The sequence below is a fragment of the Pleurodeles waltl genome, unplaced genomic scaffold (assembly GCF_031143425.1).
Source record: "Pleurodeles waltl isolate 20211129_DDA unplaced genomic scaffold, aPleWal1.hap1.20221129 scaffold_491, whole genome shotgun sequence".
NCBI classification, from domain to species: Eukaryota; Metazoa; Chordata; class Amphibia; order Caudata; family Salamandridae; genus Pleurodeles; species Pleurodeles waltl.
Window position 1 is genome coordinate 1 of NW_027150199.1, and position 26,279 is coordinate 26,279.

Genomic DNA, 26,279 nt, shown 5'->3' on the forward strand with positions numbered 1-26,279 from the left:
AGAAAAAGTAATAGTGATGAAGCTTATAATACATTTGAAATTAACCATGACGCGATTACGTGGAATTGATAATCAAGCAAAACAGCCAGTACCAATTGTTCACCACATAGTACTTTGTTTTTCTGTAAATATTAAACATTCGCTGTCGACTAAGTGGTCCATAACTTAAAATCAAAATGTACAAATGTGTTCCCAAAACTTGATTCCTTCATGTTGAAAGCTTTCTCTGTTGGATTTCCAAGCCTGCCAGCTCTGCTAGAGGCGCCTCGGTGTTGGTATTTATTACAATTCTATATGCTGCCACTGATCATATTATACAGTGCACTTCATATACATTAAATCGCAATACTTCTAAAATGTCGAGATTGTAAACGAAACAAATAACAAAATGTATTTCTAAAGTGTAAACATGGTTAAGTCATAAACATAGTCTCCCCGTCGGGGAATTGAACCCCGGTCTCCCGCGTGACAGGCGGGGATACTGACCACTATACTAACGAGGAACTGATGACTCCCTGGTACCTGACCTCCTACTGATTGTTCTACCTGTCCCCCTGCTGGGGGCGCTGCACCCACAGAAATGTCAGTGTTGACCCCATCTGTGCAAGGAAAGAGCCGCTCTCTTTGTATCACTGATTTACAGCTTCCTCTGCACAGACTCCTCCTTTTCTCTCTCTGACAGTCACTGGGATCAGCGGCTGCACCTCCGTCCATTTCTGCTCTGGCTAAATTCACTTCTTGGTGCCATCTGAGAAAAATGGGGGAGACAAAAACAATTGTCAAGCTCTAGCGTCGTTGCTTCAAAACATGGCGTATTTTAATTTCAGAATGTGAAAAGAAATATGAAGAGCAAATACGAAAAAAAATCCTTCGAGCCGGATTTGAACCAGCGACCTAAGGATATCAGCTTCACCACTACAGTCCTCCGCTCTACCAACTGAGCTATCGAAGGGACGGAAGCATCATGTGACTGCAGCCTTCAGGTTATGTACCTGCCAGCAGTGGGGCCCATGGTGATCATGTGTATGTGTGCTGGGCATTTAAAGACCGAGGTCACATATCAAGCTGTGTCTTCAGGATGCATGCTGTTTATTTTCAGATGCCTATCTCATTCTCCAGCATCACAAACCTACAATCAGCATCATTTCATCTACCACCGGAGTACTTTTTGGAAACTCATCGCACAATAACTACAAAGGGTGACTCTGCATTTTAATTGGCAAGGCGTGCTTTTCCTCTTCATTTGCGTACTCTGGAAAACACATGCCGCTTTAGCAATGCACATTTTCAGTGCTTTTCTAATATCTCAATATTTCAGCAGCAAGCATGGGGGAGGGCTTTCTGTTGAAGTCAGTCATACAGCCATTGTCTTTCCATCTTGATTACCTTTACTTAGAATTCAAAAAAATAAATGTGTCTTGTCGCAGACACACAAAGTGATTTCTCAGCATTCTCAATGGTTTATTAAAAATAATGGGAACTAACTTTCTTGAGAAAAGTACAGCTCAGGAAATAAAATGGCAAAACCATCACAACAAGTATGTCGGCCAATGAACTCAGCTGGAATGCTGAAAGTTGTGTAGATTCTTAAACTTTGGAAAGCTTGGCGCTCAGTGTAAGAATGATAGGGAGTGTGCGGTGAGGATGCAGGCATGTTGCCCCCCCCTGTGATTGGTGAAGGCGTGAACAATGACAATATTAACACTTACCAGTTTTACATAAAAAACCTTGCTCTAGTGCAAGGGTGCCCAACATAAGTCCAGTAGAGTCGGATCCATGCCGGATTTGCAGGATATCCACAAGATATATATATGATTGCCAGAAATGAACAACAGTTACATATTAAGCTCGTCCGAGGTCACCTTGAAAACCTGGCATGGACGACCCCGCCTCCCACTGCAATGGAAACCATTCTCTAACACACAGGATGGGGGGAGTGATACTGCTTCCTACCTGGCCTCGTGCAGGAAGGAAGCCAGAGACAGTGTCTGTTAAACTCACTACAAACAGTGGCAACTTGGAACGATTTCACATTTAAGGCTGCACCCAACATTGTCTGCAGCTTGCCAGGCTGTGAGCAGGCCCAGGGTTTGCACAGACTTGAACAGATCCAGCTCTGCTTAAGAGGCTCAGCACTGGTTCTGTAAAGTGTCCATCCCTGGCCAGCCACAGTGCACGTGAGGAGCTGCTCATCCGGTTCTGTGCTCTTGTGCAACAAAAGGAAAGTAAAGTGACCTGATTTCTAAAGTGTTTGCTATTTCCATATGTCACCTTCATAGCACCGTAAATAACCAGTATTCATAGCAGCCACTTTATATACCTTGTGAGGGAAAAGCGTTGAGCCCACTCGGCTCGGATTTAAGAATGTGACCTGTAAGTCATGCTCAGGTACCAGCAGGGGGCACTTTACTAGTGAGCCATCTTGGAGGCTGCCCATGACTGACTCTGCCCTAGCCCACCCCACCTTTTTGAGACAAGCATCTGTTGTGAAAACTCCTCGTCCCCCCCTGGCTCCCAGCAAAGGCCTGACAGCCATCATCTCACCCCTGGAAGCACCTAGAAACTCTGCTGCTAGGCGCTCTCGAGCACAGTGTCAGTCCCACGGCTGCCTGCGTGTCTTTGACTTCTTCAGGCATCCCTCGCGCTTCCACATAAAGTGTAGCTCGTGACACGCATCACCAGAAGGGAGATTATGGTTGGGGCATAGAAGCTAGACCCCAGGCGCTACATTACATACCCTGCACTGATGCTACAGCAATTGGGCATCGTCATTTGAACGTATTTGCCCTGGTTAGTCAGCGCAAATGTCTTTTTATTTAGCACGTTGATATGCCACAAATGTCATCACAAAACAGGATCAGTACAAGTGTAACATATGCATCCCAGAAATGCAGAAGCGTTGGTTCAACACTGCAATGTATGTAATCCCCCCCCCCCCCCGGACTGAAAAATGCACTTAAGGAGCAAACACTTTTTTTTTAGCTCAAATCACTCAGCTGTGTTTTTATAAAACATTACTGGTTTCTTGACAGCAGTGTGAATGATGACCCGAATTGCAGTCTGAACAGGGCCTGGCTATTGTTGGCAGCTCTTTCATGGCAGTACCACAATGGCTCCAGATGACAAACAAGCCTTGGTAAAGCTAATAGATCTTGCCTATGTGGGATCTATTGGTTTTGTGAATGTTTTTTTAGCCACATTGTACAGCAGCTCTGGCTTCAGTGCAGCATGGATGAATGTAAAAAAAAGCACTATGAAGTGATCAATGCTGGCTGTGTCATATACAGCTTTTTTCCTTTACTTTCAGCCATGTTGCAGCATGGCTAAATCACTGGCAAAACCAGTAGCTATCACATAGGCGATACCTATTGGCTTTGCCAATGCTTGTGTTCCTTGCCATTAATAACCTGACATCTGAAATACATCAGGACTTTTACAAGGAGACGTGCACACTACAGGATACTGTCATTTCACTACTAACGCACCTCATGCTTGTCAATGGAAGGTTCCATGGTGTAATGGTTAGCACTCTGGACTTTGAGTCCAGCGATCTGAGTTTGAATCTCGGTAGAACCTGCTGTAGTTTTAATAATTTAACATTCATTTCTTTAGTTTTGTATTATTTTAAAATTTTCAGTCCCGTACTAATTACAAGCGAGCTAATATCTTTTGCACAGTTTACATCATCTATGCGTTGCTTATCTTGTTTATTTGAAATATGTTACTATATGGATGATATCAATTAAAATTGTAGCACAGAAGTATCGCTCGTCATATATATTAATAATGCAGAACAAGTTAGGTGGTCATAGATATTAATAATAATGCAGAACAAGGTAGATGGAAGTGTTAAAAGTGTTTCCGCCCAGTTTCAAACCCGCGACCTTTCACGGGGGCAGCGAACGTGATAACCACTACACTACAGAAACTCGCGGGAGCTGATGTCGCATGTACATTATACTGAGAATTATAAAGGGGTGGGGCATTGGGGGTGACGAGCAGTGAGGGGAGTGCACTGTGCACTCCCCTCAGTGCACATGTGTGTTTGGCCGGCCATCTGGGGCACACTGCTGCCGGGCTGGAGAGAGCAGGCACAGGCTCCCAGTCTGTCTGGGAGCACCGTGGCTGGGCACTCCCAGCCAATCCTAACGCTTCTCTGAGCAGCGTCAGGATTGGCCGCAGGGCAGGCTGGGAGCCTGCTGCTGACGGAGGAGCAGCGGTGCGACGGAGCAGGTAAGTTTTTAGTTTTTTAACTTTTTAATATTGTTAATATTCTCCTTGCCTCCCCACACCCCGCTCTCCACCCCACCTCTGGTAACCCCTGTGAGTCGCGACTGCCACTTAGTCAAGGAGAGTTATCTTTCCCTTAGAGTCCACTCTAGTCAAGGGGGCAAAAAGATTCTGAATCTCTGCCTAACTGAACAACACTTTAATCACCCCAGAGCCTTCCAGTAGCTGACATCACACCCAAAGAAACAATTACTAACAAGACACCATTGTGAATTATGTCCAATTCACTTTTATCCTCTTCTGAACACATCTGCTCCACCTTGGATTACATCCATGCCCAGGAATATAGTAAGGGAGCCGTTCTTGTAGCTCCTTGTTACCAAGTTTCGTCCTTGGCAACCCAACTCTCTCTTCCTTACCTATCACCTGCAGACGAAAGAAAAATAGCGCACAAACAAAGCAAGTTTCATGTTGAAATTAAACATAGGAATTGGCAGACCTTAACTCCAGCTTGAACAATGGAATGGAAGCACATTTTAGTTATGTTTTTACAAATGCAATTGTCTTAAACACAGTAAATGATGAGTGACTATAAAATATATCATTTGTTAAGATACCAAGGTATAAATGCATCTGGTTAACATTTCATAAAAGCAGTTTATATCTAACAAGTGTAATATCACTCACAAAGGCACCATAATGTTGTGGTCTTTTAATGCATCACATTTACATGGGTATAGTTTTTCACACAATATATGAAGGTAAATGCTGTCCTTCTCTTCTACCAAAGAAAGCATAAAGGCACAGCCATGTTATGCTCTGTCACACCCATTGCTGTGAAACATCTGGTGGAGCCCTGGGGGTGCATCTGTAACGTAATGGGTATTTGTAAGGCACGCAATCACCTGCAAGGGTTTCCTGGCGCTGAGCAGGCGTGTGTGTGTGTAGCCCTGTCTAAGGTAGGTTGGTTTATTAAAAACGCAGGTCTTCAACTTCTTGCAGAATTGAAGAAGAGAATAAAATGCTCTTGTGTGAAATGGGAGTCCATTCCATGCTTTAGGAGTGATGCAACAGAACACCCATCCTCCTGATCTGGTTCTCTGTATGTATGGGATGTGTGTGAGTAGGAGCCCTGAGTAGATGGAAGTCTCTTGGTGGTTGTGGAAAGAGAAGCAACTGGTCAAGTAGGTGGGGCCTACGTTGTGTTGTGCCTTGAATGTGTATGTAAGGTGTTTGAAATTAGTTCATTTCTGTTTCGGGAGACAGTGGAGCTCTCTGAGGTATGGTGAGATGTGAATTCAGAGCGGGAGGTTGAGGATGAGTCTGGGTGCCAAATTCCAGGTAGTTTTCTAGTGAGTTATCTGATGTTTCAAGCATAGAGAGCATCCCCGTGGCCCAACTTGCTGCTAACTTGGTCATGAGTGGCAGTTTTCTAGTGTTGCTGGCTGTGGATTCTAATGATGAGTATTGTCTGCTTTCAAGCCCTGCAGGAGGGTTGCCACTTTTTCAGAGAAGAATTCTAAATATTTCTGTCTAGACTCAGGTTACGGAAGGTCCGGGAGATTGTATTTAAATAGTAGTTTGTGGAAAGTTGCACTCCACTCTTTCGGACCTTCATACAAGGAGTAAAACTTTCCTCTTAGCAGTGAACTTACAGCCTGTGATAGTATTCTCTCAGTTCTGAGACTCACACTGAGTAGGGCTTTGAGAAACTTGTTCCAATAAAGAAAATAAAGACGGACTGAAGGGGGCTCAGAAAGAAATGAGGGGTGAAGAAAGAAAGAAGCTGGAATGTGGAGGGAAATAGATTGATGTTGTTAAAGTAATGTTTTATTTTACCAAGTTTGAGAGGGTTTAAAGTTTGACTACTCAGCACTGAAGGTAATGGATATCAAACAAAAAGTCACTGTGGAAACCTGGGATCTTTAGAGCTTCAGTCTAACGTCCTAGCCAAGAGCCCATGGAGGGGCTCTGTTGTTTTGGAGAGCTCACAGGTATCTTTACAGGTGTCCAGGTCTCTCATCACCTCCCCCCTTAGTCTGAAAGAAGCCTCGCCGGGGGTCGCTGCTCTCTTTACAGCAGTGTGGACCAGACATCACCACACAGGCTTAAACCTACGCTTTCGCCGACTGACCAAGATATACAAAAAGCCAGAATAAAACACCAGACATGGAAGACACACTGCATTCATGGAGACCACGAAGAAAGAGATACTGCACATTAAATAGATTTACATTAAATAGATGGAGAATACTTGACGGAGACACAAACTATTAAAACAAGCATTTGCAATGCAACGGGTCTCGCGTTTGCTCATGTTACAGCTGATCGCGTTGTAAACTCCTAACCCGACTTTTCACCTATCGGGCAAAAGTGCATTTATGTACATAACCCGAAAAAGTGAAGTTAATTATGTAAAGTGCTCGACTTCTGCCAAGCGAGATCGCGCTCGTGAATGAGAGAAAAAGAAGTCCATGAGCCCGATGGAAAACAGCGAGCCTCGCATGTTTTCTGTACTTGGTCGCTGCGCTGGAGGAGGGCGAGCCACCGGAAAAGGCATGACCTATGCGTGCCTTCGACTAATGAAAGCAAGCGGATTTTATTAGGCAAGCCCACGTACCAATAAAAAACACTGACGTGACGTTGACAGGGCTCCGAGCCCTTTTCTAAACACTAAAGCGTCTCGCTGCGATACGCATGCGCGAGCGCATGCAACGCAGGCTCGACCCTAAAAACATGAATAACCAATACACTACCCGGAAGCCTACGTTTCTTTGTTACTACAACTTGCATTCACTCCAATTTCAGAAAAGTACGTTCGTTATTAAAAAAGATACAGTTTGGTTCTAATTGTTTGAATAGATGATATATAGTTTTAGTTGAAAATCAGAGGCGCAACTAGAAAAAGTAATAGTGATGAAGCTTATAATACATTTGAAATTAACCATGACGCGATTACGTGGAATTGATAATCAAGCAAAACAGCCAGTACCAATTGTTCACCACATAGTACTTTGTTTTTCTGTAAATATTAAACATTCGCTGTCGACTAAGTGGTCCATAACTTAAAATCAAAATGTACAAATGTGTTCCCAAAACTTGATTCCTTCATGTTGAAAGCTTTCTCTGTTGGATTTCCAAGCCTGCCAGCTCTGCTAGAGGCGCCTCGGTGTTGGTATTTATTACAATTCTATATGCTGCCACTGATCATATTATACAGTGCACTTCATATACATTAAATCGCAATACTTCTAAAATGTCGAGATTGTAAACGAAACAAATAACAAAATGTATTTCTAAAGTGTAAACATGGTTAAGTCATAAACATAGTCTCCCCGTCGGGGAATTGAACCCCGGTCTCCCGCGTGACAGGCGGGGATACTGACCACTATACTAACGAGGAACTGATGACTCCCTGGTACCTGACCTCCTACTGATTGTTCTACCTGTCCCCCTGCTGGGGGCGCTGCACCCACAGAAATGTCAGTGTTGACCCCATCTGTGCAAGGAAAGAGCCGCTCTCTTTGTATCACTGATTTACAGCTTCCTCTGCACAGACTCCTCCTTTTCTCTCTCTGACAATCCCTGGGATCAGCGGCTGCACCTCCATCCATTTCTGCTCTGGCTAAATTCACTTCTTGGTGCCATCTGAGAAAAATGGGGGAGACAAAAACAATTGTCAAGCTCTAGCGTCGTTGCTTCAAAACATGGCGTATTTTAATTTCAGAATGTGAAAAGAAATATGAAGAGCAAATACGAAAAAAAATCCTTCGAGCCGGATTTGAACCAGCGACCTAAGGATATCAGCTTCACCACTACAGTCCTCCGCTCTACCAACTGAGCTATCGAAGGGACGGAAGCATCATGTGACTGCAGCCTTCAGGTTATGTACCTGCCAGCAGTGGGGCCCATGGTGATCATGTGTATGTGTGCTGGGCATTTAAAGACCGAGGTCACATATCAAGCTGTGTCTTCAGGATGCATGCTGTTTATTTTCAGATGCCTATCTCATTCTCCAGCATCACAAACCTACAATCAGCATCATTTCATCTACCACCGGAGTACTTTTTGGAAACTCATCGCACAATAACTACAAAGGGTGACTCTGCATTTTAATTGGCAAGGCGTGCTTTTCCTCTTCATTTGCGTACTCTGGAAAACACATGCCGCTTTAGCAATGCACATTTTCAGTGCTTTTCTAATATCTCAATATTTCAGCAGCAAGCATGGGGGAGGGCTTTCTGTTGAAGTCAGTCATACAGCCATTGTCTTTCCATCTTGATTACCTTTACTTAGAATTCAAAAAAATAAATGTGTCTTGTCGCAGACGCACAAAGTGATTTCTCAGCATTCTCAATGGTTTATTAAAAATAATGGGAACTAACTTTCTTGAGAAAAGTACAGCTCAGGAAATAAAATGGCAAAACCATCACAACAAGTATGTCGGCCAATGAACTCAGCAGGAATGCTGAAAGTTGTGTAGATTCTTAAACTTTGGAAAGCTTGGCGCTCAGTGTAAGAATGATAGGGAGTGTGCGGTGAGGATGCAGGCATGTTGCCCCCCCCTGTGATTGGTGAAGGCGTGAACAATGACAATATTAACACTTACCAGTTTTACATAAAAAACCTTGCTCTAGTGCAAGGGTGCCCAACATAAGTCCAGTAGAGTCGGATCCATGCCGGATTTGCAGGATATCCACAAGATATATATATGATTGCCAGAAATGAACAACAGTTACATATTAAGCTCGTCCGAGGTCACCTTGAAAACCTGGCATGGACGACCCCGCCTCCCACTGCAATGGAAACCATTCTCTAACACACAGGATGGGGGGAGTGATACTGCTTCCTACCTGGCCTCGTGCAGGAAGGAAGCCAGAGACAGTGTCTGTTAAACTCACTACAAACAGTGGCAACTTGGAACGATTTCACATTTAAGGCTGCACCCAACATTGTCTGCAGCTTGCCAGGCTGTGAGCAGGCCCAGGGTTTGCACAGACTTGAACAGATCCAGCTCTGCTTAAGAGGCTCAGCACTGGTTCTGTAAAGTGTCCATCCCTGGCCAGCCACAGTGCACGTGAGGAGCTGCTCATCCGGTTCTGTGCTCTTGTGCAACAAAAGGAAAGTAAAGTGACCTGATTTCTAAAGTGTTTGCTATTTCCATATGTCACCTTCATAGCACCGTAAATAACCAGTATTCATAGCAGCCACTTTATATACCTTGTGAGGGAAAAGCGTTGAGCCCACTCGGCTCGGATTTAAGAATGTGACCTGTAAGTCATGCTCAGGTACCAGCAGGGGGCACTTTACTAGTGAGCCATCTTGGAGGCTGCCCATGACTGACTCTGCCCTAGCCCACCCCACCTTTTTGAGACAAGCATCTGTTGTGAAAACTCCTCGTCCCCCCCTGGCTCCCAGCAAAGGCCTGACAGCCATCATCTCACCCCTGGAAGCACCTAGAAACTCTGCTGCTAGGCGCTCTCGAGCACAGTGTCAGTCCCACGGCTGCCTGCGTGTCTTTGACTTCTTCAGGCATCCCTCGCGCTTCCACATAAAGTGTAGCTCGTGACACGCATCACCAGAAGGGAGATTATGGTTGGGGCATAGAAGCTAGACCCCAGGCGCTACATTACATACCCTGCACTGATGCTACAGCAATTGGGCATCGTCATTTGAACGTATTTGCCCTGGTTAGTCAGCGCAAATGTCTTTTTATTTAGCACGTTGATATGCCACAAATGTCATCACAAAACAGGATCAGTACAAGTGTAACATATGCATCCCAGAAATGCAGAAGCGTTGGTTCAACACTGCAATGTATGTAATCCCCCCCCCCCCCCGGACTGAAAAATGCACTTAAGGAGCAAACACTTTTTTTTTAGCTCAAATCACTCAGCTGTGTTTTTATAAAACATTACTGGTTTCTTGACAGCAGTGTGAATGATGACCCGAATTGCAGTATGAACAGGGCCTGGCTATTGTTGGCAGCTCTTTCATGGCAGTACCACAATGGCTCCAGATGACAAACAAGCCTTGGTAAAGCTAATAGATCTTGCCTATGTGGGATCTATTGGTTTTGTGAATGTTTTTTTAGCCACATTGTACAGCAGCTCTGGCTTCAGTGCAGCATGGATGAATGTAAAAAAAAGCACTATGAAGTGATCAATGCTGGCTGTGTCATATACAGCTTTTTTCCTTTACTTTCAGCCATGTTGCAGCATGGCTAAATCACTGGCAAAACCAGTAGCTATCACATAGGCGATACCTATTGGCTTTGCCAATGCTTGTGTTCCTTGCCATTAATAACCTGACATCTGAAAAACATCAGGACTTTTACAAGGAGACGTGCACACTACAGGATACTGTCATTTCACTACTAACGCACCTCATGCTTGTCAATGGAAGGTTCCATGGTGTAATGGTTAGCACTCTGGACTTTGAGTCCAGCGATCTGAGTTTGAATCTCGGTAGAACCTGCTGTAGTTTTAATAATTTAACATTCATTTCTTTAGTTTTGTATTATTTTAAAATTTTCAGTCCCGTACTAATTACAAGCGAGCTAATATCTTTTGCACAGTTTACATCATCTATGCGTTGCTTATCTTGTTTATTTGAAATATGTTACTATATGGATGATATCAATTAAAATTGTAGCACAGAAGTATCGCTCGTCATATATATTAATAATGCAGAACAAGTTAGGTGGTCATAGATATTAATAATAATGCAGAACAAGGTAGATGGAAGTGTTAAAAGTGTTTCCGCCCAGTTTCAAACCCGCGACCTTTCACGGGGGCAGCGAACGTGATAACCACTACACTACAGAAACTCGCGGGAGCTGATGTCGCATGTACATTATACTGAGAATTATAAAGGGGTGGGGCATTGGGGGTGACGAGCAGTGAGGGGAGTGCACTGTGCACTCCCCTCAGTGCACATGTGTGTTTGGCCGGCCATCTGGGGCACACTGCTGCCGGGCTGGAGAGAGCAGGCACAGGCTCCCAGTCTGTCTGGGAGCACCGTGGCTGGGCACTCCCAGCCAATCCTAACGCTTCTCTGAGCAGCGTCAGGATTGGCCGCAGGGCAGGCTGGGAGCCTGCTGCTGACGGAGGAGCAGCGGTGCGACGGAGCAGGTAAGTTTTTAGTTTTTTAACTTTTTAATATTGTTAATATTCTCCTTGCCTCCCCACACCCCGCTCTCCACCCCACCTCTGGTAACCCCTGTGAGTCGCGACTGCCACTTAGTCAAGGAGAGTTATCTTTCCCTTAGAGTCCACTCTAGTCAAGGGGGCAAAAAGATTCTGAATCTCTGCCTAACTGAACAACACTTTAATCACCCCAGAGCCTTCCAGTAGCTGACATCACACCCAAAGAAACAATTACTAACAAGACACCATTGTGAATTATGTCCAATTCACTTTTATCCTCTTCTGAACACATCTGCTCCACCTTGGATTACATCCATGCCCAGGAATATAGTAAGGGAGCCGTTCTTGTAGCTCCTTGTTACCAAGTTTCGTCCTTGGCAACCCAACTCTCTCTTCCTTACCTATCACCTGCAGACGAAAGAAAAATAGCGCACAAACAAAGCAAGTTTCATGTTGAAATTAAACATAGGAATTGGCAGACCTTAACTCCAGCTTGAACAATGGAATGGAAGCACATTTTAGTTATGTTTTTACAAATGCAATTGTCTTAAACACAGTAAATGATGAGTGACTATAAAATATATCATTTGTTAAGATACCAAGGTATAAATGCATCTGGTTAACATTTCATAAAAGCAGTTTATATCTAACAAGTGTAATATCACTCACAAAGGCACCATAATGTTGTGGTCTTTTAATGCATCACATTTACATGGGTATAGTTTTTCACACAATATATGAAGGTAAATGCTGTCCTTCTCTTCTACCAAAGAAAGCATAAAGGCACAGCCATGTTATGCTCTGTCACACCCATTGCTGTGAAACATCTGGTGGAGCCCTGGGGGTGCATCTGTAACGTAATGGGTATTTGTAAGGCACGCAATCACCTGCAAGGGTTTCCTGGCGCTGAGCAGGCGTGTGTGTGTGTAGCCCTGTCTAAGGTAGGTTGGTTTATTAAAAACGCAGGTCTTCAACTTCTTGCAGAATTGAAGAAGAGAATAAAATGCTCTTGTGTGAAATGGGAGTCCATTCCATGCTTTAGGAGTGATGCAACAGAACACCCATCCTCCTGATCTGGTTCTCTGTATGTATGGGATGTGTGTGAGTAGGAGCCCTGAGTAGATGGAAGTCTCTTGGTGGTTGTGGAAAGAGAAGCAACTGGTCAAGTAGGTGGGGCCTACGTTGTGTTGTGCCTTGAATGTGTATGTAAGGTGTTTGAAATTAGTTCATTTCTGTTTCGGGAGACAGTGGAGCTCTCTGAGGTATGGTGAGATGTGAATTCAGAGCGGGAGGTTGAGGATGAGTCTGGGTGCCAAATTCCAGGTAGTTTTCTAGTGAGTTATCTGATGTTTCAAGCATAGAGAGCATCCCCGTGGCCCAACTTGCTGCTAACTTGGTCATGAGTGGCAGTTTTCTAGTGTTGCTGGCTGTGGATTCTAATGATGAGTATTGTCTGCTTTCAAGCCCTGCAGGAGGGTTGCCACTTTTTCAGAGAAGAATTCTAAATATTTCTGTCTAGACTCAGGTTACGGAAGGTCCGGGAGATTGTATTTAAATAGTAGTTTGTGGAAAGTTGCACTCCACTCTTTCGGACCTTCATACAAGGAGTAAAACTTTCCTCTTAGCAGTGAACTTACAGCCTGTGATAGTATTCTCTCAGTTCTGAGACTCACACTGAGTAGGGCTTTGAGAAACTTGTTCCAATAAAGAAAATAAAGACGGACTGAAGGGGGCTCAGAAAGAAATGAGGGGTGAAGAAAGAAAGAAGCTGGAATGTGGAGGGAAATAGATTGATGTTGTTAAAGTAATGTTTTATTTTACCAAGTTTGAGAGGGTTTAAAGTTTGACTACTCAGCACTGAAGGTAATGGATATCAAACAAAAAGTCACTGTGGAAACCTGGGATCTTTAGAGCTTCAGTCTAACGTCCTAGCCAAGAGCCCATGGAGGGGCTCTGTTGTTTTGGAGAGCTCACAGGTATCTTTACAGGTGTCCAGGTCTCTCATCACCTCCCCCCTTAGTCTGAAAGAAGCCTCGCCGGGGGTCGCTGCTCTCTTTACAGCAGTGTGGACCAGACATCACCACACAGGCTTAAACCTACGCTTTCGCCGACTGACCAAGATATACAAAAAGCCAGAATAAAACACCAGACATGGAAGACACACTGCATTCATGGAGACCACGAAGAAAGAGATACTGCACATTAAATAGATTTACATTAAATAGATGGAGAATACTTGACGGAGACACAAACTATTAAAACAAGCATTTGCAATGCAACGGGTCTCGCGTTTGCTCATGTTACAGCTGATCGCGTTGTAAACTCCTAACCCGACTTTTCACCTATCGGGCAAAAGTGCATTTATGTACATAACCCGAAAAAGTGAAGTTAATTATGTAAAGTGCTCGACTTCTGCCAAGCGAGATCGCGCTCGTGAATGAGAGAAAAAGAAGTCCATGAGCCCGATGGAAAACAGCGAGCCTCGCATGTTTTCTGTACTTGGTCGCTGCGCTGGAGGAGGGCGAGCCACCGGAAAAGGCATGACCTATGCGTGCCTTCGACTAATGAAAGCAAGCGGATTTTATTAGGCAAGCCCACGTACCAATAAAAAACACTGACGTGACGTTGACAGGGCTCCGAGCCCTTTTCTAAACACTAAAGCGTCTCGCTGCGATACGCATGCGCGAGCGCATGCAACGCAGGCTCGACCCTAAAAACATGAATAACCAATACACTACCCGGAAGCCTACGTTTCTTCGTTACTACAACTTGCATTCACTCCAATTTCAGAAAAGTACGTTCGTTATTAAAAAAGATACAGTTTGGTTCTAATTGTTTGTATAGATGATATATAGTTTTAGTTGAAAATCAGAGGCGCAACTAGAAAAAGTAATAGTGATGAAGCTTATAATACATTTGAAATTAACCATGACGCGATTACGTGGAATTGATAATCAAGCAAAACAGCCAGTACCAATTGTTCACCACATAGTACTTTGTTTTTCTGTAAATATTAAACATTCGCTGTCGACTAAGTGGTCCATAACTTAAAATCAAAATGTACAAATGTGTTCCCAAAACTTGATTCCTTCATGTTGAAAGCTTTCTCTGTTGGATTTCCAAGCCTGCCAGCTCTGCTAGAGGCGCCTCGGTGTTGGTATTTATTACAATTCTATATGCTGCCACTGATCATATTATACAGTGCACTTCATATACATTAAATCGCAATACTTCTAAAATGTCGAGATTGTAAACGAAACAAATAACAAAATGTATTTCTAAAGTGTAAACATGGTTAAGTCATAAACATAGTCTCCCCGTCGGGGAATTGAACCCCGGTCTCCCGCGTGACAGGCGGGGATACTGACCACTATACTAACGAGGAACTGATGACTCCCTGGTACCTGACCTCCTACTGATTGTTCTACCTGTCCCCCTGCTGGGGGCGCTGCACCCACAGAAATGTCAGTGTTGACCCCATCTGTGCAAGGAAAGAGCCGCTCTCTTTGTATCACTGATTTACAGCTTCCTCTGCACAGACTCCTCCTTTTCTCTCTCTGACAGTCACTGGGATCAGCGGCTGCACCTCCGTCCATTTCTGCTCTGGCTAAATTCACTTCTTGGTGCCATCTGAGAAAAATGGGGGAGACAAAAACAATTGTCAAGCTCTAGCGTCGTTGCTTCAAAACATGGCGTATTTTAATTTCAGAATGTGAAAAGAAATATGAAGAGCAAATACGAAAAAAAATCCTTCGAGCCGGATTTGAACCAGCGACCTAAGGATATCAGCTTCACCACTACAGTCCTCCGCTCTACCAACTGAGCTATCGAAGGGACGGAAGCATCATGTGACTGCAGCCTTCAGGTTATGTACCTGCCAGCAGTGGGGCCCATGGTGATCATGTGTATGTGTGCTGGGCATTTAAAGACCGAGGTCACATATCAAGCTGTGTCTTCAGGATGCATGCTGTTTATTTTCAGATGCCTATCTCATTCTCCAGCATCACAAACCTACAATCAGCATCATTTCATCTACCACCGGAGTACTTTTTGGAAACTCATCGCACAATAACTACAAAGGGTGACTCTGCATTTTAATTGGCAAGGCGTGCTTTTCCTCTTCATTTGCGTACTCTGGAAAACACATGCCGCTTTAGCAATGCACATTTTCAGTGCTTTTCTAATATCTCAATATTTCAGCAGCAAGCATGGGGGAGGGCTTTCTGTTGAAGTCAGTCATACAGCCATTGTCTTTCCATCTTGATTACCTTTACTTAGAATTCAAAAAAATAAATGTGTCTTGTCGCAGACGCACAAAGTGATTTCTCAGCATTCTCAATGGTTTATTAAAAATAATGGGAACTAACTTTCTTGAGAAAAGTACAGCTCAGGAAATAAAATGGCAAAACCATCACAACAAGTATGTCGGCCAATGAACTCAGCAGGAATGCTGAAAGTTGTGTAGATTCTTAAACTTTGGAAAGCTTGGCGCTCAGTGTAAGAATGATAGGGAGTGTGCGGTGAGGATGCAGGCATGTTGCCCCCCCCTGTGATTGGTGAAGGCGTGAACAATGACAATATTAACACTTACCAGTTTTACATAAAAAACCTTGCTCTAGTGCAAGGGTGCCCAACATAAGTCCAGTAGAGTCGGATCCATGCCGGATTTGCAGGATATCCACAAGATATATATATGATTGCCAGAAATGAACAACAGTTACATATTAAGCTCGTCCGAGGTCACCTTGAAAACCTGGCATGGACGACCCCGCCTCCCACTGCAATGGAAACCATTCTCTAACACACAGGATGGGGGGAGTGATACTGCTTCCTACCTGGCCTCGTGCAGGAAGGAAGCCAGAGACAGTGTCTGTTAAACTCACTACAAACAGTGGCAACTTGGAACGATTTCACATTTAAGGCTGCACCCAACATTGTCTGCAGCTTGCCAGGCTGTGAGCAGGCCCAGGGTTTGCACAGACTTGAACAGATCCAGCTCTGCTTAAGAGGCTCAGCACTGGTTCTGTAAAGTGTCCATCCCTGGCCAGCCACAGTGCACGTGAGGAGCTGCTCATCCGGTTCTGTGCTCTTGTGCAACAAAAGGAAAGTAAAGTGACCTGATTTCTAAAGTGTTTGCTATTTCCATATGTCACCTTCATAGCACCGTAAATAACCAGTATTCATAGCAGCCACTTTATATACCTTGTGAGGGAAAAGCGTTGAGCCCACTCGGCTCGGATTTAAGAATGTGACCTGTAAGTCATGCTCAGGTACCAGCAGGGGGCACTTTACTAGTGAGCCATCTTGGAGGCTGCCCATGACTGACTCTGCCCTAGCCCACCCCACCTTTTTGAGACAAGCATCTGTTGTGAAAACTCCTCGTCCCCCCCTGGCTCCCAGCAAAGGCCTGACAGCCATCATCTCACCCCTGGAAGCACCTAGAAACTCTGCTGCTAGGCGCTCTCGAGCACAGTGTCAGTCCCACGGCTGCCTGCGTGTCTTTGACTTCTTCAGGCATCCCTCGCGCTTCCACATAAAGTGTAGCTCGTGACACGCATCACCAGAAGGGAGATTATGGTTGGGGCATAGAAGCTAGACCCCAGGCGCTACATTACATACCCTGCACTGATGCTACAGCAATTGGGCATCGTCATTTGAACGTATTTGCCCTGGTTAGTCAGCGCAAATGTCTTTTTATTTAGCACGTTGATATGCCACAAATGTCATCACAAAACAGGATCAGTACAAGTGTAACATATGCATCCCAGAAATGCAGAAGCGTTGGTTCAACACTGCAATGTATGTAATCCCCCCCCCCCCCCCGGACTGAAAAATGCACTTAAGGAGCAAACACTTTTTTTTTAGCTCAAATCACTCAGCTGTGTTTTTATAAAACATTACTGGTTTCTTGACAGCAGTGTGAATGATGACCCGAATTGCAGTATGAACAGGGCCTGGCTATTGTTGGCAGCTCTTTCATGGCAGTACCACAATGGCTCCAGATGACAAACAAGCCTTGGTAAAGCTAATAGATCTTGCCTATGTGGGATCTATTGGTTTTGTGAATGTTTTTTTAGCCACATTGTACAGCAGCTCTGGCTTCAGTGCAGCATGGATGAATGTAAAAAAAAGCACTATGAAGTGATCAATGCTGGCTGTGTCATATACAGCTTTTTTCCTTTACTTTCAGCCATGTTGCAGCATGGCTAAATCACTGGCAAAACCAGTAGCTATCACATAGGCGATACCTATTGGCTTTGCCAATGCTTGTGTTCCTTGCCATTAATAACCTGACATCTGAAAAACATCAGGACTTTTACAAGGAGACGTGCACACTACAGGATACTGTCATTTCACTACTAACGCACCTCATGCTTGTCAATGGAAGGTTCCATGGTGTAATGGTTAGCACTCTGGACTTTGAGTCCAGCGATCTGAGTTTGAATCTCGGTAGAACCTGCTGTAGTTTTAATAATTTAACATTCATTTCTTTAGTTTTGTATTATTTTAAAATTTTCAGTCCCGTACTAATTACAAGCGAGCTAATATCTTTTGCACAGTTTACATCATCTATGCGTTGCTTATCTTGTTTATTTGAAATATGTTACTATATGGATGATATCAATTAAAATTGTAGCACAGAAGTATCGCTCGTCATATATATTAATAATGCAGAACAAGTTAGGTGGTCATAGATATTAATAATAATGCAGAACAAGGTAGATGGAAGTGTTAAAAGTGTTTCCGCCCAGTTTCAAACCCGCGACCTTTCACGGGGGCAGCGAACGTGATAACCACTACACTACAGAAACTCGCGGGAGCTGATGTCGCATGTACATTATACTGAGAATTATAAAGGGGTGGGGCATTGGGGGTGACGAGCAGTGAGGGGAGTGCACTGTGCACTCCCCTCAGTGCACATGTGTGTTTGGCCGGCCATCTGGGGCACACTGCTGCCGGGCTGGAGAGAGCAGGCACAGGCTCCCAGTCTGTCTGGGAGCACCGTGGCTGGGCACTCCCAGCCAATCCTAACGCTTCTCTGAGCAGCGTCAGGATTGGCCGCAGGGCAGGCTGGGAGCCTGCTGCTGACGGAGGAGCAGCGGTGCGACGGAGCAGGTAAGTTTTTAGTTTTTTAACTTTTTAATATTGTTAATATTCTCCTTGCCTCCCCACACCCCGCTCTCCACCCCACCTCTGGTAACCCCTGTGAGTCGCGACTGCCACTTAGTCAAGGAGAGTTATCTTTCCCTTAGAGTCCACTCTAGTCAAGGGGGCAAAAAGATTCTGAATCTCTGCCTAACTGAACAACACTTTAATCACCCCAGAGCCTTCCAGTAGCTGACATCACACCCAAAGAAACAATTACTAACAAGACACCATTGTGAATTATGTCCAATTCACTTTTATCCTCTTCTGAACACATCTGCTCCACCTTGGATTACATCCATGCCCAGGAATATAGTAAGGGAGCCGTTCTTGTAGCTCCTTGTTACCAAGTTTCGTCCTTGGCAACCCAACTCTCTCTTCCTTACCTATCACCTGCAGACGAAAGAAAAATAGCGCACAAACAAAGCAAGTTTCATGTTGAAATTAAACATAGGAATTGGCAGACCTTAACTCCAGCTTGAACAATGGAATGGAAGCACATTTTAGTTATGTTTTTACAAATGCAATTGTCTTAAACACAGTAAATGATGAGTGACTATAAAATATATCATTTGTTAAGATACCAAGGTATAAATGCATCTGGTTAACATTTCATAAAAGCAGTTTATATCTAACAAGTGTAATATCACTCACAAAGGCACCATAATGTTGTGGTCTTTTAATGCATCACATTTACATGGGTATAGTTTTTCACACAATATATGAAGGTAAATGCTGTCCTTCTCTTCTACCAAAGAAAGCATAAAGGCACAGCCATGTTATGCTCTGTCACACCCATTGCTGTGAAACATCTGGTGGAGCCCTGGGGGTGCATCTGTAACGTAATGGGTATTTGTAAGGCACGCAATCACCTGCAAGGGTTTCCTGGCGCTGAGCAGGCGTGTGTGTGTGTAGCCCTGTCTAAGGTAGGTTGGTTTATTAAAAACGCAGGTCTTCAACTTCTTGCAGAATTGAAGAAGAGAATAAAATGCTCTTGTGTGAAATGGGAGTCCATTCCATGCTTTAGGAGTGATGCAACAGAACACCCATCCTCCTGATCTGGTTCTCTGTATGTATGGGATGTGTGTGAGTAGGAGCCCTGAGTAGATGGAAGTCTCTTGGTGGTTGTGGAAAGAGAAGCAACTGGTCAAGTAGGTGGGGCCTACGTTGTGTTGTGCCTTGAATGTGTATGTAAGGTGTTTGAAATTAGTTCATTTCTGTTTCGGGAGACAGTGGAGCTCTCTGAGGTATGGTGAGATGTGAATTCAGAGCGGGAGGTTGAGGATGAGTCTGGGTGCCAAATTCCAGGTAGTTTTCTAGTGAGTTATCTGATGTTTCAAGCATAGAGAGCATCCCCGTGGCCCAACTTGCTGCTAACTTGGTCATGAGTGGCAGTTTTCTAGTGTTGCTGGCTGTGGATTCTAATGATGAGTATTGTCTGCTTTCAAGCCCTGCAGGAGGGTTGCCACTTTTTCAGAGAAGAATTCTAAATATTTCTGTCTAGACTCAGGTTACGGAAGGTCCGGGAGATTGTATTTAAATAGTAGTTTGTGGAAAGTTGCACTCCACTCTTTCGGACCTTCATACAAGGAGTAAAACTTTCCTCTTAGCAGTGAACTTACAGCCTGTGATAGTATTCTCTCAGTTCTGAGACTCACACTGAGTAGGGCTTTGAGAAACTTGTTCCAATAAAGAAAATAAAGACGGACTGAAGGGGGCTCAGAAAGAAATGAGGGGTGAAGAAAGAAAGAAGCTGGAATGTGGAGGGAAATAGATTGATGTTGTTAAAGTAATGTTTTATTTTACCAAGTTTGAGAGGGTTTAAAGTTTGACTACTCAGCACTGAAGGTAATGGATATCAAACAAAAAGTCACTGTGGAAACCTGGGATCTTTAGAGCTTCAGTCTAACGTCCTAGCCAAGAGCCCATGGAGGGGCTCTGTTGTTTTGGAGAGCTCACAGGTATCTTTACAGGTGTCCAGGTCTCTCATCACCTCCCCCCTTAGTCTGAAAGAAGCCTCGCCGGGGGTCGCTGCTCTCTTTACAGCAGTGTGGACCAGACATCACCACACAGGCTTAAACCTACGCTTTCGCCGACTGACCAAGATATACAAAAAGCCAGAATAAAACACCAGACATGGAAGACACACTGCATTCATGGAGACCACGAAGAAAGAGATACTGCACATTAAATAGATTTACATTAAATAGATGGAGAATACTTGACGGAGACACAAACTATTAAAACAAGCATTTGCAATGCAACGGGTCTCGCGTTTGCTCATGTTACAGCTGATCGCGTTGTAAACTCCTAACCCGACTTTTCACCTATCGGGCAAAAGTGCATTTATGTACATAACCCGAAAAAGTGAAGTTAATTATGTAAAGTGCTCGACTTCTGCCAAGCGAGATCGCGCTCGTGAATGAGAGAAAAAGAAGTCCATGAGCCCGATGGAAAACAGCGAGCCTCGCATGTTTTCTGTACTTGGTCGCTGCGCTGGAGGAGGGCGAGCCACCGGAAAAGGCATGACCTATGCGTGCCTTCGACTAATGAAAGCAAGCGGATTTTATTAGGCAAGCCCACGTACCAATAAAAAACACTGACGTGACGTTGACAGGGCTCCGAGCCCTTTTCTAAACACTAAAGCGTCTCGCTGCGATACGCATGCGCGAGCGCATGCAACGCAGGCTCGACCCTAAAAACATGAATAACCAATACACTACCCGGAAGCCTACGTTTCTTCGTTACTACAACTTGCATTCACTCCAATTTCAGAAAAGTACGTTCGTTATTAAAAAAGATACAGTTTGGTTCTAATTGTTTGTATAGATGATATATAGTTTTAGTTGAAAATCAGAGGCGCAACTAGAAAAAGTAATAGTGATGAAGCTTATAATACATTTGAAATTAACCATGACGCGATTACGTGGAATTGATAATCAAGCAAAACAGCCAGTACCAATTGTTCACCACATAGTACTTTGTTTTTCTGTAAATATTAAACATTCGCTGTCGACTAAGTGGTCCATAACTTAAAATCAAAATGTACAAATGTGTTCCCAAAACTTGATTCCTTCATGTTGAAAGCTTTCTCTGTTGGATTTCCAAGCCTGCCAGCTCTGCTAGAGGCGCCTCGGTGTTGGTATTTATTACAATTCTATATGCTGCCACTGATCATATTATACAGTGCACTTCATATACATTAAATCGCAATACTTCTAAAATGTCGAGATTGTAAACGAAACAAATAACAAAATGTATTTCTAAAGTGTAAACATGGTTAAGTCATAAACATAGTCTCCCCGTCGGGGAATTGAACCCCGGTCTCCCGCGTGACAGGCGGGGATACTGACCACTATACTAACGAGGAACTGATGACTCCCTGGTACCTGACCTCCTACTGATTGTTCTACCTGTCCCCCTGCTGGGGGCGCTGCACCCACAGAAATGTCAGTGTTGACCCCATCTGTGCAAGGAAAGAGCCGCTCTCTTTGTATCACTGATTTACAGCTTCCTCTGCACAGACTCCTCCTTTTCTCTCTCTGACAGTCACTGGGATCAGCGGCTGCACCTCCGTCCATTTCTGCTCTGGCTAAATTCACTTCTTGGTGCCATCTGAGAAAAATGGGGGAGACAAAAACAATTGTCAAGCTCTAGCGTCGTTGCTTCAAAACATGGCGTATTTTAATTTCAGAATGTGAAAAGAAATATGAAGAGCAAATACGAAAAAAAATCCTTCGAGCCGGATTTGAACCAGCGACCTAAGGATATCAGCTTCACCACTACAGTCCTCCGCTCTACCAACTGAGCTATCGAAGGGACGGAAGCATCATGTGACTGCAGCCTTCAGGTTATGTACCTGCCAGCAGTGGGGCCCATGGTGATCATGTGTATGTGTGCTGGGCATTTAAAGACCGAGGTCACATATCAAGCTGTGTCTTCAGGATGCATGCTGTTTATTTTCAGATGCCTATCTCATTCTCCAGCATCACAAACCTACAATCAGCATCATTTCATCTACCACCGGAGTACTTTTTGGAAACTCATCGCACAATAACTACAAAGGGTGACTCTGCATTTTAATTGGCAAGGCGTGCTTTTCCTCTTCATTTGCGTACTCTGGAAAACACATGCCGCTTTAGCAATGCACATTTTCAGTGCTTTTCTAATATCTCAATATTTCAGCAGCAAGCATGGGGGAGGGCTTTCTGTTGAAGTCAGTCATACAGCCATTGTCTTTCCATCTTGATTACCTTTACTTAGAATTCAAAAAAATAAATGTGTCTTGTCGCAGACGCACAAAGTGATTTCTCAGCATTCTCAATGGTTTATTAAAAATAATGGGAACTAACTTTCTTGAGAAAAGTACAGCTCAGGAAATAAAATGGCAAAACCATCACAACAAGTATGTCGGCCAATGAACTCAGCAGGAATGCTGAAAGTTGTGTAGATTCTTAAACTTTGGAAAGCTTGGCGCTCAGTGTAAGAATGATAGGGAGTGTGCGGTGAGGATGCAGGCATGTTGCCCCCCCCTGTGATTGGTGAAGGCGTGAACAATGACAATATTAACACTTACCAGTTTTACATAAAAAACCTTGCTCTAGTGCAAGGGTGCCCAACATAAGTCCAGTAGAGTCGGATCCATGCCGGATTTGCAGGATATCCACAAGATATATATATGATTGCCAGAAATGAACAACAGTTACATATTAAGCTCGTCCGAGGTCACCTTGAAAACCTGGCATGGACGACCCCGCCTCCCACTGCAATGGAAACCATTCTCTAACACACAGGATGGGGGGAGTGATACTGCTTCCTACCTGGCCTCGTGCAGGAAGGAAGCCAGAGACAGTGTCTGTTAAACTCACTACAAACAGTGGCAACTTGGAACGATTTCACATTTAAGGCTGCACCCAACATTGTCTGCAGCTTGCCAGGCTGTGAGCAGGCCCAGGGTTTGCACAGACTTGAACAGATCCAGCTCTGCTTAAGAGGCTCAGCACTGGTTCTGTAAAGTGTCCATCCCTGGCCAGCCACAGTGCACGTGAGGAGCTGCTCATCCGGTTCTGTGCTCTTGTGCAACAAAAGGAAAGTAAAGTGACCTGATTTCTAAAGTGTTTGCTATTTCCATATGTCACCTTCATAGCACCGTAAATAACCAGTATTCATAGCAGCCACTTTATATACCTTGTGAGGGAAAAGCGTTGAGCCCACTCGGCTCGGATTTAAGAATGTGACCTGTAAGTCATGCTCAGGTACCAGCAGGGGGCACTTTACTAGTGAGCCATCTTGGAGGCTGCCCATGACTGACTCTGCCCTAGCCCACCCCACCTTTTTGAGACAAGCATCTGTTGTGAAAACTCCTCGTCCCCCCCTGGCTCCCAGCAAAGGCCTGACAGCCATCATCTCACCCCTGGAAGCACCTAGAAACTCTGCTGCTAGGCGCTCTCGAGCACAGTGTCAGTCCCACGGCTGCCTGCGTGTCTTTGACTTCTTCAGGCATCCCTCGCGCTTCCACATAAAGTGTAGCTCGTGACACGCATCACCAGAAGGGAGATTATGGTTGGGGCATAGAAGCTAGACCCCAGGCGCTACATTACATACCCTGCACTGATGCTACAGCAATTGGGCATCGTCATTTGAACGTATTTGCCCTGGTTAGTCAGCGCAAATGTCTTTTTATTTAGCACGTTGATATGCCACAAATGTCATCACAAAACAGGATCAGTACAAGTGTAACATATGCATCCCAGAAATGCAGAAGCGTTGGTTCAACACTGCAATGTATGTAATCCCCCCCCCCCCCCCGGACTGAAAAATGCACTTAAGGAGCAAACACTTTTTTTTTAGCTCAAATCACTCAGCTGTGTTTTTATAAAACATTACTGGTTTCTTGACAGCAGTGTGAATGATGACCCGAATTGCAGTATGAACAGGGCCTGGCTATTGTTGGCAGCTCTTTCATGGCAGTACCACAATGGCTCCAGATGACAAACAAGCCTTGGTAAAGCTAATAGATCTTGCCTATGTGGGATCTATTGGTTTTGTGAATGTTTTTTTAGCCACATTGTACAGCAGCTCTGGCTTCAGTGCAGCATGGATGAATGTAAAAAAAAGCACTATGAAGTGATCAATGCTGGCTGTGTCATATACAGCTTTTTTCCTTTACTTTCAGCCATGTTGCAGCATGGCTAAATCACTGGCAAAACCAGTAGCTATCACATAGGCGATACCTATTGGCTTTGCCAATGCTTGTGTTCCTTGCCATTAATAACCTGACATCTGAAAAACATCAGGACTTTTACAAGGAGACGTGCACACTACAGGATACTGTCATTTCACTACTAACGCACCTCATGCTTGTCAATGGAAGGTTCCATGGTGTAATGGTTAGCACTCTGGACTTTGAGTCCAGCGATCTGAGTTTGAATCTCGGTAGAACCTGCTGTAGTTTTAATAATTTAACATTCATTTCTTTAGTTTTGTATTATTTTAAAATTTTCAGTCCCGTACTAATTACAAGCGAGCTAATATCTTTTGCACAGTTTACATCATCTATGCGTTGCTTATCTTGTTTATTTGAAATATGTTACTATATGGATGATATCAATTAAAATTGTAGCACAGAAGTATCGCTCGTCATATATATTAATAATGCAGAACAAGTTAGGTGGTCATAGATATTAATAATAATGCAGAACAAGGTAGATGGAAGTGTTAAAAGTGGTTTCCGCCCAGTTTCAAACCCGCGACCTTTCACGGGGGCAGCGAACGTGATAACCACTACACTACAGAAACTCGCGGGAGCTGATGTCGCATGTACATTATACTGAGAATTATAAAGGGGTGGGGCATTGGGGGTGACGAGCAGTGAGGGGAGTGCACTGTGCACTCCCCTCAGTGCACATGTGTGTTTGGCCGGCCATCTGGGGCACACTGCTGCCGGGCTGGAGAGAGCAGGCACAGGCTCCCAGTCTGTCTGGGAGCACCGTGGCTGGGCACTCCCAGCCAATCCTAACGCTTCTCTGAGCAGCGTCAGGATTGGCCGCAGGGCAGGCTGGGAGCCTGCTGCTGACGGAGGAGCAGCGGTGCGACGGAGCAGGTAAGTTTTTAGTTTTTTAACTTTTTAATATTGTTAATATTCTCCTTGCCTCCCCACACCCCGCTCTCCACCCCACCTCTGGTAACCCCTGTGAGTCGCGACTGCCACTTAGTCAAGGAGAGTTATCTTTCCCTTAGAGTCCACTCTAGTCAAGGGGGCAAAAAGATTCTGAATCTCTGCCTAACTGAACAACACTTTAATCACCCCAGAGCCTTCCAGTAGCTGACATCACACCCAAAGAAACAATTACTAACAAGACACCATTGTGAATTATGTCCAATTCACTTTTATCCTCTTCTGAACACATCTGCTCCACCTTGGATTACATCCATGCCCAGGAATATAGTAAGGGAGCCGTTCTTGTAGCTCCTTGTTACCAAGTTTCGTCCTTGGCAACCCAACTCTCTCTTCCTTACCTATCACCTGCAGACGAAAGAAAAATAGCGCACAAACAAAGCAAGTTTCATGTTGAAATTAAACATAGGAATTGGCAGACCTTAACTCCAGCTTGAACAATGGAATGGAAGCACATTTTAGTTATGTTTTTACAAATGCAATTGTCTTAAACACAGTAAATGATGAGTGACTATAAAATATATCATTTGTTAAGATACCAAGGTATAAATGCATCTGGTTAACATTTCATAAAAGCA

At 44.3% G+C, this 26,279-nt stretch overlaps 8 non-coding genes across 8 annotated transcripts; all 8 read right to left on the minus strand.

The window, feature by feature from the left end:
• Positions 1-431: 431 nt before the first annotated feature.
• Positions 432-503, minus strand: TRNAD-GUC (transfer RNA aspartic acid (anticodon GUC)). Its single transcript has one exon. It is a non-coding gene; the product is annotated as a tRNA-Asp (tRNA).
• A 363-nt stretch (positions 504-866) lies between these two features.
• Positions 867-952, minus strand: TRNAY-GUA (transfer RNA tyrosine (anticodon GUA)). The gene is given in 2 exon segments: positions 867-902; positions 916-952. It is a non-coding gene; the product is annotated as a tRNA-Tyr (tRNA).
• Positions 953-7,561: 6,609 nt separating this feature from the next.
• TRNAD-GUC (transfer RNA aspartic acid (anticodon GUC)) lies at positions 7,562-7,633 on the minus strand. The gene has a single exon. It is a non-coding gene; the product is annotated as a tRNA-Asp (tRNA).
• Positions 7,634-7,996: 363 nt separating this feature from the next.
• Positions 7,997-8,082, minus strand: TRNAY-GUA (transfer RNA tyrosine (anticodon GUA)). The gene is given in 2 exon segments: positions 7,997-8,032; positions 8,046-8,082. It is a non-coding gene; the product is annotated as a tRNA-Tyr (tRNA).
• A 6,609-nt stretch (positions 8,083-14,691) lies between these two features.
• On the minus strand, positions 14,692-14,763 carry TRNAD-GUC (transfer RNA aspartic acid (anticodon GUC)). Its single transcript has one exon. It is a non-coding gene; the product is annotated as a tRNA-Asp (tRNA).
• Positions 14,764-15,126: 363 nt separating this feature from the next.
• Positions 15,127-15,212, minus strand: TRNAY-GUA (transfer RNA tyrosine (anticodon GUA)). Its single transcript is given in 2 exon segments — positions 15,127-15,162; positions 15,176-15,212. It is a non-coding gene; the product is annotated as a tRNA-Tyr (tRNA).
• A 6,610-nt stretch (positions 15,213-21,822) lies between these two features.
• TRNAD-GUC (transfer RNA aspartic acid (anticodon GUC)) lies at positions 21,823-21,894 on the minus strand. The gene has a single exon. It is a non-coding gene; the product is annotated as a tRNA-Asp (tRNA).
• Positions 21,895-22,257: 363 nt separating this feature from the next.
• Positions 22,258-22,343, minus strand: TRNAY-GUA (transfer RNA tyrosine (anticodon GUA)). The gene is given in 2 exon segments: positions 22,258-22,293; positions 22,307-22,343. It is a non-coding gene; the product is annotated as a tRNA-Tyr (tRNA).
• Between the last annotated feature and the right edge of the window lie 3,936 nt (positions 22,344-26,279).